The sequence below is a fragment of the Schistocerca nitens genome, chromosome 1 (assembly GCF_023898315.1).
Source record: "Schistocerca nitens isolate TAMUIC-IGC-003100 chromosome 1, iqSchNite1.1, whole genome shotgun sequence".
In the NCBI taxonomy this organism is placed as follows: domain Eukaryota; kingdom Metazoa; phylum Arthropoda; class Insecta; order Orthoptera; family Acrididae; genus Schistocerca; species Schistocerca nitens.
In genome coordinates this window covers 959,884,802-959,896,916 of record NC_064614.1, presented here as the reverse complement: position 1 = coordinate 959,896,916, position 12,115 = coordinate 959,884,802, and the positions used below count along the sequence as shown (strand labels likewise).

Sequence of the window (12,115 nt, the reverse complement as noted above, 5' to 3'; positions counted from 1 at the left end):
CTACTAGGAAAACTACCCTATTCGACGCTTGCTAATGGTAGTGTACGGATGCATACGGTAGTTTTACAATCCTAGTCGTAGACAGAAAAAAGTTTTAGTCTTTTGGAACAGTAACCTTAAATCCTCTGCGGAACAAAAAAGCAACACTGGTTAGGGTGGGCAGGCAGCAGCAGCGGTTGCGGCAGTGCAGAAGGGCTGGTTGGGAGATGCAGGTGCGTGCGATCGCCACAGCCAGGGAAGGCACCTGCCGCGAGCTTACGGCGGCGCCAGCGCGGCGGAAGCGTGGAATTTCAGCTGCGAGGCTGCCGTGGGACCGCTCGCTGCCTGGCTGGCGCTGACTCGGCTGCGCTGGTCGCACCTGTGTCTGCTGCTGACGGCCGCCTCCATTGTTAACCACACCACGAACCTCCCAGCTGCGCTGACTTTGCTAGCTGCGCAGCAGCACCTACTGTAGCGAAACGGGGTGGGTAGGGGGGGGGGAAGGGGAGGGGGTGGAGGCCAAACCGTGCCACCGTCCTGCTAAGTATCAATAATGTCCAAAAGGATGAGTGAAATAAGACAATAAAAGACTTACATAAATGAAGCAGGGTGAAAATAAGTTTGAACTATCAGTTTAATAAGTCACAGCTGCAAAATACTAACGCGAATTCTTTACAGACGAATGGAAAAACTGGTAGAAGCCGACCTCGGGAAAGATCAGTTTGGATTCCGTAGAAATGATGGACCAAAAAAAAATGGTTCAAATGGCTCTGAGCACTATGGGACTTAACATCTATGGTCATCAGTCCCCTAGAACTATTTAAACTTAACTAACCTAAGGACATCACAGAACACCCAGTCATCACGAGGCAAAGAAAATCCCTAACCCCGCCGGGAATCGAATCCGGGAACCCGGGCGCGGAAAGCGAGAACGCTACCACACGACCACGAGCTGCCGACTGTTGGAACACGTGAGGCAATACTGACCCTACGGCTTATCTTAGAAGAAAGATTAAGGAAAGGCAAACCTACCTTTGTAGCATTTGTAGATTTAGAGAAAGCTTTTGACAATGTTGACGGGAATACTCTCTTTCAAATTCTGAAGGTGGCAGGGGTAAAATACAGGGAGCGAAAGGCTATTTACAATTTGTACAGAAAGCAGATAGCAGTTATAAGAGTCGAGGGACATGAAAGGGAAGCAGTCGTTGGGAAGGGTGTGAGACAGGGTTGTAGCTTCTCCCCAATGCTATTCAACCTGTATATTGAGCAAGCAGTAAAGGAAACAAAAGAAAACTTCGGAGTAGGAAATCAAATCCACGGAGAAGAAATAAAAACTTTTAAGGTTCGACGATGACATCGTAATTCTGTCAGAGACAGAAAAGGACTTGGAAGAGCAGTTGAACGGAATGGACAGTATCTTGAAAGGAGGCTATAAGATGAACATCAACAAAAGCAAAACGAGGATAATGGAATGTGGTCGAATTAGGTCGGGTGATGCTGAGGGAATTAGATTAGGAAATGAGTTAGCGTTCTCGCTTCCCGAGCACGGGGTCCCGGGTTCGATTCCCGGCGGGGTCAGGGATTTTTCCTGACACGAGATGACTGGGTGTTGTTGTGTCGTCTTCATCATCATCATTCATTCCCATTACAGTCGGAGGAAGGCAATGGCAAACCACCTCCTCTAGGACCTTGCCTAGTAAGGCGGCGCAGGTCTCCTGCGTCGCTCCCCTACACTCTGTACAGGAGTATGGGACTCATCATCATCATCAAAGTAGTAAAGGAGTTTTGCTATTTGGGAAGCAAAATAACTGATGTTGGTCGAAGTAGAGAGGATATAAAATGTAGACCGGCAATGGCAAGGAAAGCGTTTCTGAAGAAGAGAAATTTGTTAACATCGAGCATATATTTAAGTGTCAGGAAGTCGTTTCTGGAAGTATTTGTACGGAGTGTAGCCATGTATGGAAGTGAAATATGGACGATAAATAGTTTAGACAAGAAGAGAATAGAAGGTTTCGAAATGTGGTGCTACAGAAGAATGCTGAAGATTAGATGGGTAGATCACATAACTAATGAGGGGGTATTGAACAGAATTGGGGAGAAGAGGAGTTTGTGGCACAACTTGACTAGAAGAAGGGATCAGTTGGTAGGACATGTTCTGAGGTATCAAGGGGTCACCAATTTAGTACTGGAGGGCAGCGTGGAGGGTAAAAATCGTAGAGGGAGACCAAGAGATGAATACACTAAGCAGATTCAGAAGGATGTAGGTTGCAGTAGGTACTGGGAGATGAAGAAGCTTGCACAGGATAGAGTAGCATGGAAAGCTGCATCAAACCAGTCTCAGGACTGAAGACGTCTTTCAAAATGACAAAGCTTGCTAATGGCAATATTGCCAACTCAGTTTCTGCCCCGCGCATATACAACATTGAAACGTACCTAAGCGAGCTTCAAAGACTCTACAGAAGTGAAAAGCTGTATAAACAAAAAATAAAGATTAATGTCAGCATACGATGGCATAACAGTTTCTATACAGCAACCTTGAATACCTACAGCAGTATTTCTGAGAAAAATACTTTTTAATAAATACACTGATGGAAAAAATCGCAACACAAAAATTAATTAATGCAGAGTGATAAAATTTTCGGATTGCATTTGTCTAGATAACACTGCAAGATCACAGGTTGATGTAAGCGAGAGACAAGCCAAGGCAAACGTAAATTGCTGGTATGTTAATAACTGCCCGAACGCTGAATGCAAGCCGGTCTCCTTGACTAGCCCGATGGCACATGCTTTTATTTTTCAACTATTTCGTTAATAGTGACCATTTACAATTTCTGTGTCTACTGTAGTGAAATGCAGAAGATAATGTTCAAGTTACACAGGAAACGAAACATTTATTACAGTATCCGAGGATTCTATTGCACATCTGCTTTAGGTGGCCCATCGATAGCAACTATCCCCTAACACCATTTACATAACTCTGTTTCTTGCAACACTCTTGTAAATTAATTTTTTCTGATTTTTCTATAACTTCTTTTAAGTTTTCCCTCATTTCCTTTTCTTTTTCGCTATTGAAATCATAATCGGCAGTTATTAACATTAAGATCGTATGGAAATGAAACCTATCAAATGGTACTTTGCAGCTGAAACAACTAAGCTGCATTGCACGAAATGTAAACTCTCCAGTTTTATCGTTTTTCACACTGTATGCATTCTAACAACCTTAACTGTGATTTAGATTACTTTACGCTACAATAAATAAAGGTGCTTTCAAAGCTGCATGATCTGAGACATAAATCGAGGTCGTGGCATGTCGGAAAGAAGGCCATCTCGATATCCCAGCATATGTACTGCGGGCACACTGAACAGGCCCTGGCAATTTATACACTTTTTTTTCCAGCAAACGAAGCGTTTATATGTAACGCTCGCTGTCCTATTACTTTCCACTTGGTACAGCAGAAGCGCCACCGATACGGCCGATACAGTTGTGCCGGTTGCGACACATCTCGCGTTGCACGCTTCCCTCTGCTCAAGGAGCGACGAAAAGTGAACAGATTTTACTTACGTACTCTGCGACTCACATAACTTAATTTTGGTTGAAACAATTAATTTTGGAGTTATAACTCAAAATGTGTTACACTGCAAACGTTTCAGTTTTTACTGACTGGTGCCCCACATTTGGTTCTGGCCTTAATGACATATTTAGTTCAAAAAGACGTAGGAGTAAGTGGAGTATGTATGAAAGTAAAACGTCACAGATGAGGACATTGTGAAAAAGGTTGACTGTGCCTGAAAATGCGGGGAGGGGAAGGGGAGACATTGCTTGAAACTTTCGCACGGGGCGGCAAATTCCCTGGAGCTGACCATGTCTTACAGCCGTCACATGCAGGAAGTAACCAGTTAGCCAGTTTAAAACATTAAAAACTGCAGACCCGTGGACTACTGGAGTACATCGACATTGCATCCTTTGCGATGGGATCTCAAAATGACCTCACGGTATTTCTTACGTTACCAAATAACGCCTTCATACAACAAACATATGATCAAAAGTTACGAGTGTGCTACGAGTATACAGCCGAGTTATCGTTTCCGCTTTGTGCACAATATTTACACGAATGATCCAATCACATTCTTCAGGTGCTACTAGTTGTCCTGTTATGTGTATTTGGCGCTAGACTCCAAAGCAGAACTGTAAACCACTGGGCAGATTCTGCGCCAGTGCTTCGCTGTTGGAAGAGCTTATAACCATGTTTGTCATCACTGCGTAAGAGACTAACGCTAGACCTCTTCAGCTACGTTCTATAGTGTGGAGAGAGAATGTACGTGCTGTAGATGAACGAAACCATTATGACCACTGCCAACGTCGCGCGGTAGCGCTGCGCCCACATGGCATGGTAAGAAAAGTATGTAAGGGGAGCACAGACGAATCTGGCTGTGGTTTTTAGACGGGTTCCCACATCCCAATACGTGAATACCGGTATACTTCTCATGTTCCGACTTACAAGGGGAGGCCACTTCGTTTGGAACACGGAGTTACTGCAAACTTTGTACACTCGTAATACTCCATGAGGGCAACAAATTGTGTAAGCAGTAATGCGTACTCCCCAAGCGTTATTGAGAAAATCACAATATAATTTCGGTCGTCAAATATATACCTGTGCGTGGGCATTTTTACCATGAAGCGTCAGAGCGCTGGCTGGCTTGTGTAATACAAAATTAAAAAAAAAAAACTGAGTGAAAAGATCAACAACGAACTTCAACGGATGTCATCTGACGTCCGCTACGACGAAATACAACGAACCATAAAAAAAAAAGGTGGTTATCGTTCAAGCCCCGTAATCGCTGGATCGATTCCCGTTCGTCAGTTTTTTATTTTCAACACAGACATTTTCTTTACTATTTATATTACAATTGATATAATGGGAAAAATACGTGTAATGAACTTTTATTAAACGGAACTCGTTGCAGCGATTATGGGGCTTCAACGCTAACCACTTTTTTTTTTTTTTTTAATTTCATTTCGTTCTATATTGTTCGTTGAATTTGTACAGGGCGGACGTCCGATGACACCCGTTCAGTTTGTTCGTTGACCCGTTAGCTCCGTTTTTTTATTACAAAGGGTAGCTAACCCTCTGACCGAACACGCTGAGCTACCGTGCCGCCAGCGTTCGATTGCCGCCGCTTCATGGTAAAAATGGCCACGCATAGGTATATATTTGACGACCGAAATTATCTTGCGATTTTCTCAATAACGCATGAGAAGTACGTGCTACTGCTTACACATTTTGTTGTCCTCGTGGAGTACTACGAGTGTACGAACTTTACAGTAAATCCGCGTTCCAAACGTCGTGGCCTCCCCTTGTCAGTTACGTGCAACGAAAACATTTGGAACACTTTCTCGTACACAGAACGTATCCTATACGTAGGCAGATTGGGCATACTACTTCTGTCCTGGAGGGGGGGGGGGGGGTCGGGAGAGGGAGGAGGGGGTGTTGAATAGGAGACTGCAGCACGGACGAAAGACGCTTTGCTCTATCGACGATACAGGCCGATATGAGAAATTCACTGATATAAGCGACTTTGACAAAGATGAGATAGTGATTCTTCGAATTTTTCCGGCGTAAATACTATGAAGCCTTGGGATTGCAGCCGGATTACGTCGACTTCTTGTTACGATATTTCCACTGATAACCATTCAGCCATCTACAGGTAACATAGCTGAATGGTTGTCAGCAGGAATATCACGGCAAGAAGTCGACGTAATACGGCTGCAAACGATGAACTTCACGGTAAGATTGTTATGGCCGGCGCGTGGGAACGGCTATTCGGAAAGGGCGAAGCTGGTCGCCTGTTCTCTTGCTGCTGCCGTTAGCGTCTACGCAAAGTGGTTGAAGGACGGTGAAAGCACGTGTAGGCGACAAGCTGTTGGACTCCCACACCTCATCATAGAATGCAGACGTCAGAGGCTCATCCGCTATGTGAAGCAGGACAGGCGGCGATCTATGGCAGGCGTAAGCGTCTCGGAGCTCTTCCTCGAGGGAACAGTGTTGCACGTGAGGCTCCGTAGCAGAGGACTCCTACATGTTCCTACACTGACCTATTCGGGAGGACGACGGTTCAATCCCGCGTCCGGCCATCCTGATTTAGGTTTTCCGTGATTTCCCTAAATCGCTCCAGGCAAATGCCGGGATGTTTCCTTTGAAAGGGCACGGCCGACTTCCTTCCCCGTCCTTCCCTGATCCGATGAGACCGATGACCTCGCTGTCTGGTCTCCTTCCCCAAAGAACCCAACCCAACCCCCTACACTGACCTAACGACATAGCCAGTTACGACCGCAGTGGGCACAGGGTCTTCGAGATTGGACCATGGATCATTGGAAACGTTCCATCCGGTTGGACGAGTCGCGTATCTCTTCACAACAGGTCGGCTGTCGCGTCCGGATACGCCGTCATCCAGGCGAATCAGCTGCGTGAAATACGCACCGTAGTATGGACGCAGGCCGGCTGGAACAGTATTATGTGCTGGTTGCGACAAGTCTCGCCGGTTCTTTGGTTCAGCGGGTCTTTGGTTGATTACGAAATATGTCGCTGTATTGATGATGATGATGATGATGATGATGATGAGGTTTGGTTTGTGGGGCGCTCAACTGCGCGGTTATCAGCGCCTGTACAAATTTCGAACCTTTGCTCGGCCCAAACTCGCCACTTTCATGATGATGATGAAATGATGAGAACATCACAAACACCCAGTCATCTCGAGCCAGGTGAAAATCCCTGATCCCGCCGGGAATCGAACCCGGGACCCCGTATGTCGCCGTATTATGTTATGGCGACATTCACCGGGGCTTAACGAGACCTGTGGTAGATGCACCGTGAAACCTGTGCACCACGTGAGTACTAGTGGTGAGAACGCGGTTCGCTATGTGTTCGGTGTCTTCTTCGACGGCGATGACATTTTTCAGACGGGTAACTGCCCATGTCACAAGGTCAGAATCGTGTTACAGTTATTTGAGGAGTATACAGGAAATCACGTGTATGTTTGCCCACCAAATTTGCCTGATCTGAACCCGATGGCACATATATGGGACGCTAATGGGTACCAACCCCGCGGCCTGAAACCACGGGCTCGTAATTTCTGGGGGCTGAGCGACGTGTGCGAACACATCTCGTGCCACACATCCGGTAATCTACCAAAGACCCTCTGAAACCGTGCCATGCATAATCGCTGCTGTGCTGTGTTTCAAAAGTGTATTGGTTGATTGGTTGATTTGGGAAAGGAGACCAAATAGCGAGGTCATCGATACATTGGATTAGGGAAGGATAGCGAAGGGAATCGGCCGTGCCCTTTCAAAGGAACCGTCTCAGCATTTACCGGAAGCGATTTAGAGAATTCAAAGCAAACCTAAATCAGGATGGCGGGACACGGGTTTGAACAGTCGTTCTCCCACATGCGAGTCCAGTGTGCTAACCACTGCACCACCTCGCGCGATCCAAAAAGTGGACCAGCACCTATTAAGCAGTGGGCCGCTACGTTTTGGCTCATCATGTGAAAAAATAAAATTAACACACCTATTACGACACCTTTTTATTTTTACGGTTTTCAGTACGTTTTAGAAATGTATTTCGACTGTCAAGTGCTGTGGAATCAAAGTTTGTTTTAGCGTAACTAAAATTTGTGTAGTGTTGGTTCCTTCCGAGTACTCTCCGATTGTAGTCAGCGTATGGAGAGCATACGACAGAATAACGCGTTTAGAAGTCACGTTCATTCAGATGCAAATTCCACAGCACTTGAGACTCGGAATAACGGCTTCAAATGCTTCGTGCTTTGCACAGCAAAGTAAATGATGCATTAATTTTGTTCTTTTGAATCTATGTTTACACAGATAAAACTTTGTCACGGACATCGTGTGTTATGGATAAAATCAAGCAAAAAAGAGGGAAATTTGAAAAATCCAAAAGCATTCGTGTTATGTAAACCGGTTGCCGCAATATAGACTGGGGACACTCCTTCAAGTTACGAAACTCAGAAAATTGAAGATGAAAATACATAGTTGCCCTCAAACTGAGTTTGACTGATGCTTGTACATGCCTAAGTTATATTGTGATATAAGTATGCTGAGTCTATGTGGTCTATGTGTCTACCTATAACGCACTGATGATAGCTGTGTTATTAGCAGAAAACTGGATCAGCAATAAAATTCAGATGATATTAAGATCGAAACTGACCTCCTTTCTGTCCTGGATTACGTCACGGTCATGTGCACAGTTATACCCATGAAATTAAAGTTTGCAGGAACATGAAATGGAACGGTTGTGTGCGCTCAATCGAGGATAAAGCGGGTAGCAGACTTCGGTTTAGTGGTAGAATAGTAGGGAAATGAAATCAGTCTACAAAGGAGATTGTATACAAAATACTCGTGCAACTCATCCAAGAATGCTATTTTGTCTAAAACTGACATGTGCAAATTCTTTTTGGTGTGTGTGTGTGTGTGCGTGTGTGTGTGTGTATGTGTGTGCGTGTGGGGGGGGGGGGGGAGGGGTGCTTTGCACAATATGGTGATGTACAAATTACATAAGTGCTGGATATATTTTGGAATATTCGAAAAATACAATCCTGCAACTTCGCAACAAAATCGCGCTCAATTTTCGACGGTAACAACACACCAAAAACACTTCGCCACAGTGGAAGAATAAAAAATCGAAAACGGACGATAATGTAAAGTGTATCTTGAAAATCATGTGAACAACCGTCTGATGATGAACTTGCCAGTTCGAAACCGGTAACGGCGCTATTTACCTAAATAAATAGCAGTGTTAATAGTGGCTGGTTGCTGTTTTCTTCTTTGTAAGAATTAACCTACACCATCCTAGAATGTTGCAAGTGTGCGGATCCCGTAGTAAATAACACTGACAAGGGTGTTGAACACATACAAAGAACGGCAGCATGAATGGTCACAAATGGTTCAAATGGCTCTGAGTACTATGGGACTTAACATCTGAGGTCATCAGTCCCCTAGAACTTAGAACTACTTACACCTAACTAACCTAAGGACATCACATACATCCATGCCCGAGGCAGGATTCGAACCTGCGACTGTAGCGGTCGTGCGGTTTCAGACTGAAGCGCCTAGAACCGCTCGGCCACACCGGCCGGCGAATGGTCACAGGCTTGTTTGATCCGTGGGAGTGTGTCACAGAGATGCTGAAGAAATGATCTGGGAGACTCTTTAACCAACTTTAAATAATAAACAACCCCCTGCGTGTTGCGGTCATAGAGAGCGTGAAGGCGAGATTAAGCTTCTTACCATCCGCACTGATGCTTTCAAGCAAACATTTTTTTCGTGTTCCATACAGGTATGGAACGGAAGAAAGCCCTAATAATTGGAACGGTTTGAACAACTTGATTTTTCATTATGTGGTTTTGCAGAACCACTTGTATGGGCCCTGTAATGACAGCTTGTCATATTTCGTTGTGAATGATTCTGCTTTAGCGTTCTGTGGTCACTGCACAAACACATATGAAGTGTGCTTAGTGTAATTTCGGTTTTACAAACGTTTTTTTCACTTCACAAAACGCGGTGTACACAATGTTGTTGTCTAAAATCAAGTTGTTCAATAAACAACACGCACTGATGATAGCACAGAGGTGCCGAGACTTTTTTGGTAACAAGAAAAAACAGTGTTTTATATAAAAGGAGGAACCTATCTCCGATAATTTAACCAGCAAACACGGAAAAAAGTACGAGCTGCAAATCCAAAAGATGAAGACTATCCTTAAGTGTTGCTGTGTGCGCGGGTCCAATGCGATCAATCACTGTGTATATTAATCCAACTGAAAAAGAGTTCACATAGGAGTGAAGGAAGGGAATACTGTTCAAAACGTTTGAAAAGTTCGTTTATTTCTTTTGATATCGCGTCTCGTAATGTAAAACGAAATCGTTGCCCTTCAGAAGCTGATATTATTTCGCGAAATTAGCGGGAAGAACGAAGAAAAATGCGAGGAGAATGTTAACAGTATTCGTTTACTGAAAGATGCCCATGTGTTGCCCGCCAGAAGGAAGCAATACTGCCATCAAATATTATCCTGTATTGAATGATAACGTGAAAGTAAAGAGAAGTTCAGAATTTTCTTCAAAATTTATTGAAATATGAACGCGCGATCTAATTGATATGCTGTACGTAACGCAGGTGTGGCCCACCGGTTGCATAACAGTCACGCCGAAAACGGGGTTTCCGGTAGCGTCCCGCGCTGTCTCCAACGATAATTGCGAGTTTTCCCGGAGTTTTCCCACGATGTATTCCAAACGCGATAAGAAGATCAACAGAACAATAGGAGCAACGGCAGAAATTAACCAAAGGTGACCAGATACTGCAAATTTTTTACAAGTAGTTTCTAATCCTTGTCACATGCGAATAGGCGGACGGTAACGTGTCAAATGAATAATTTAAACCCATATACTGGCCAAATGGGTACTACATTTTTCACTAACGCTTGTCTGCAACTTCCTTGACATATTTCAGAAGCGATGAAGACAATGGAAAGTACGGTGTTCAAATGCCCGTTCGGGCATCCAGAAGGTTTTTTTTTTTTTCTATAGTCTGCCTTAGTCACTTATGGCGAACATAAGAATGCATCCTTCAACATGACAACGGTTAATTCCTTTCCACATCCCTCAACAACAGAGCAGAGTCATTCAACTATTAATTTCCTTTCTTTCTTTGAAATAATTTCACTACAGTACTACCGGCGACACTTAACAAATACAGAGCCAAATTAACAGTAAAGCTGTTGTCGTCCCTTATCCAACCTGTAAGAAGATCACCGCCTGTAGCGACTTATTTTATGTATTGACGAAATATCACTCGCAACATTTAAGGCTTGATACGACATAGTATCCGGACTGGGCCCAAATGAGCAGATTGTCATGCAAAAAGTCTACATAACAACAGCAGGTTCTGATTTTCAGTGCACAAAACTGTGTACAAGTACACGTCGACCATCATATATACTACCGTTGCACATATTGAATAACCATGCGCAATAATTGTGGCTCTTCGTAATGACAAAACATAATATAAAATAAAATAAAGTAAATGAAATAGCTGATTAGAGAGCTTCATAGAATGCTCCGTTCTGTGCGAAATACAACAACATGCAATAACAAAACAAAACTATTGAATGTACGCTGTCTTGCGCTACGGAGCGGTAAATAGTTAACTCATCTTTCCTTTCGCAAGCGCACACCATATAAAAAGAAGACACAGTGGCTCGAATACATGTCAAAGGAACAGTGGGAGTGGGAAGTGTCTCTGGCGAAATCCCTGCAGACGTGTGACTGAAGGTACTTACCTCGGTGCAAGTTGATGCGGCTGGGGACCGCAGCGGGGTTGTAACAGGAGCTCTCCAGCACACACGCACACGCAGCCGCGCTCTGGACTGTTGCCGCCTTCACGTGCCTCACACGGAGTGCCGCTATTCGCGCCAAAACAGCCGACTTAAAATGTTCAGCCTGGCCGCTCGCCGCGCCCTGCCGCGCCGAAGATAGCCGAAGCTGCGATCGACTGTTTCCGCCGGCACAAAACTGACATTCGCCTCGCGTACGTCAACGGAGCGGTCAGTCCGGCGGAAGCAGGGGTGTGCCTCGCTCTTGGAGCGTTCATTCTCTTGCAATACATTGACCCGGACACTCGCTATAGCCGCTGAAAAGCGACACATATTTCAATTGCATTACCTAAAAGCACATTACATTACAACGCGGTCATCAGAAATCTAATCCATATGGTTATGGAAAGCAGAGCGTCTCTTTCTACATACACACTCAGTAAATCACCACGTAATTCGTGCCAGATATGTTCGACGTTACAATACATGGTGTCCCAAAAAGAATGACCCGATTTTAACTTGTAATAATATTGAGACAAATGTCACTAGGTAACTGAAACAGCGCTAGATGTAATCGGCATGGTCTTAGAGTTTCAGTAGGTTATGGAAAGCAGAGCGTCTCTTTCTACATACACACTCAGTAAATCACCACGTAATTCGTGCCAGATATGTTCGACGTTACAATACATGGTGTCCCAAAAAGAATGACCCGATTTTAACTTGCAATAATATTGAGACAAATGTCACTAGGTAACTG

General features: G+C 44.4%; 1 protein-coding gene across 1 annotated transcript in view; it reads right to left on the bottom strand.

The window, feature by feature from the left end:
- LOC126194798 (peroxisomal acyl-coenzyme A oxidase 3) overlaps window positions 1–11,457 on the bottom strand; it is a 204,785-nt gene extending 193,328 nt beyond the window's left edge. The window contains exon 1 of the mRNA XM_049933112.1: window positions 11,326–11,457. The gene's annotated coding sequence lies outside the window, so the exon portion shown is untranslated. The remainder of the gene's footprint in view (window positions 1–11,325) is intronic.
- Window positions 11,458–12,115: the final 658 nt, after the last annotated feature.